Here is a 2,733-nt window from a genome sequence, read left to right as displayed (position 1 = left end):
CAGTATGTAACATTTCGGACTATACTGTTGCCATCAATGCAAAACATGCTCGCAATGACCAGCTGGAAACAGAAAATGCTATTAGTTAGGCCTGTTACAATAATCACTATAACGACTTATCGTTCAATAAATAACACATAATCAATACATTTTTGTGCTCGATATTTATCGTCTGTACATTTATTAGCATTTCCCCCCATATTTTGTTTTTGTAAATCTTTAAGCAAATTCAGTTACATTATATTTCATGTTTATTACAACTTGTGTGGTATTTTAGGATGTGATGATGCACTTTTAGAACAAAGGTTTACTGTCATTGCTATGCCTAAGAGTTGACTAGTAGTGTCTAGTATCGTCATTGTCAATAACATCATTTATCGCGATACTTTCCTGCCTCAATATATCGAACTTCAAATGTGTTACCGTGACAGGCCTACTATATATGGGTGGTCAAAGAAGGAATTTGGATGAGGCCCTGATTAAATCTGAAATCCTTTTGACTTTAGCCTTCGTACATGAAGGAGGTATTTTTAAATGATGAAAATATCTGTCATAAAATAAATGCTTGTATTTCAGTTTTATTTATTGGGCGAAATGTTACGCTGTGCAGCTTTAACATAGTCTTATAATTGTGCAACAAAACCTCCCCGATGCAAGGTACAAGCCTGTGGGTTTGGCTCCTCGCCTGCGTGCATGTTCTCATGTGTCGGAGTGGACCAGACAAACACAATTTAGGCAAATTCTCCTGCGGGATGCTCCTTCCTGCTTCATTTGATCGGTGCAGCTTCAGGACCCACCCTCATCACGACCCGCAATAAAGATATTTATTTCAATTAAAAATTCAAATGTATAAATGTTCTGTTGATTCGAGCCTTGATCATATAAAGGCAGAGTATCATTTTTTGGCAAAGGCTCATGACCTCGTGAAAATAGTTTTGCCTGCCTCCCACTTTTAGGCCCCATTTGAGTGAGTCTAGCACAAAAACACCTCTATCTATAGTGAATCTGCTGTATATTAGAAAGTAGACGCGCTCCTGTGTGCTTTGGTGAGTTTGTTGCTACTTTAGCTTGAAGGAGGCTGCAATGGAAATGTTTGTTTGGATTTGCACGCTGTAACCCGACGCTGCTATGAATAAGTCATGCAGGAAGAAACTGTACTCGAACGCATGCCAAAGGACTCTGCGGGTTACTCTCATTCATACATTTATCCGCTACAGACTGAGAAATACGAGCGATTCAACACAGTATTCGCTGTAGGTTTATGACGTGGTAGAGTTCCATGTCATAACTTCGGATGAAGAGAAAAGGGGCATGTGTACTATGACGGGAACGCAGCCTAATGAAGTTGATTGTACGGGTTGTATTGGATCTATGTATGGAAACTAAAGGAGAGAAATGAGACGATACAGGATATGCAATCGCTTTTACTGCAGAAGTTTGTTAAGTTCATTCACCTTGGTTTGTCACACAGCAGGTGCTAAAATATCTGTTGATGTGTAACTGTGAGAAGTGCTGGCTCTGATAAACGGCGAAGTGAGGGAATGGCTCATGTGTTATCCAGTTACAAGTCAAAGGGCCCCGTGTTATGCTAAATGTACGTTTTTGAGCTTTCAGCCCATGTCTCACCTGCAGCGCAACACACTTCTCCACCTGCTGATGTCACGAGGTGGTGCTCCTCTTCTTCCCCTCGCTGAGTCATCTGTAAGGCGTTTCTCATTCAAGCCTGCATCAAGCACAGTGGAGGAACTTTACACAAAAACTACAAATACAAATAGTTTCACTTAACGCCTACGCAGCTGAAAGCCACACTGCATAACATTTCACCCGAATCGTAACTTCATTCAGCGAAAATGTTAGATCTTGTTAGATGACATCACAACAGCAGAACTATAGAGGGAATGCACATTATGAAGCTAAACAGAACCTTCAGCAATGGACTTTCCACTCAATTTGCTGCTGTTGCCACAAAGGGAATATAATGCTAACTTCCATGCTGTTTCTTTGTTAGGACATGACATCACACACACATCCTCTGGGCAGGTAAGCATTCCCGTGATAGTAACTATGGTGACTGTCAAAATGTAGAGAACTTTCGTCTTGGTTTTTGACAATACTGGAACAATTCATATGATACAACCATGGTCAAAACGCTCAGCATCTCCTCTCTCTTCATTATTTTTGCATAAAGGTGTCCAAAAGTGCTGAATATTCGCATGATATTGGTCAGATGAAAGGAGTTTTAGTCAAAAGTTTAATATGCCAGGTTCATGAATCCAATTACGACCAATGTAATGATCAATTTCAACATTTGTCAATTTTCTTTTTGGAGATTTCCTTCAAAAACGTTCCAAAAAATCGCTTTGTTCACCGCTCTCCATCTGAGATTATGGCGTCGCATTCTAGAACGTGAACTAACATTGGGTTCAAAATCTCCATGCTTGTTGTGAGCAGCTACAGCAATGTCCTTGATGATTTACAGTAGCCAAACAGTCTGGTTCAACCCCTGGAAACAAAGTATAAAGTGCAATGTTCTGCAATGAGGCTGTAGATTTAAAGTTGCATTATGGAACTTTTTTTTTATGTGGGTCACTACTTGACCTTGTAGTGTCCCGGCGGCTATATGAGTGCTTCGCTTTGCGCCTTTACTTGCCGTCCTGGTGGTCTCTAGGATGCTCCGGGATCAGTTGTTATTTAGGGTTTCTGGTAGGTTTTCACTGCTGAATATACATATGC

Source organism: Gobius niger (genome assembly GCF_951799975.1).
Source record: "Gobius niger genome assembly, chromosome: 10".
In the NCBI taxonomy this organism is placed as follows: Eukaryota; Metazoa; Chordata; class Actinopteri; order Gobiiformes; family Gobiidae; genus Gobius; species Gobius niger.
This window is presented reverse-complemented; position numbering follows the sequence as displayed.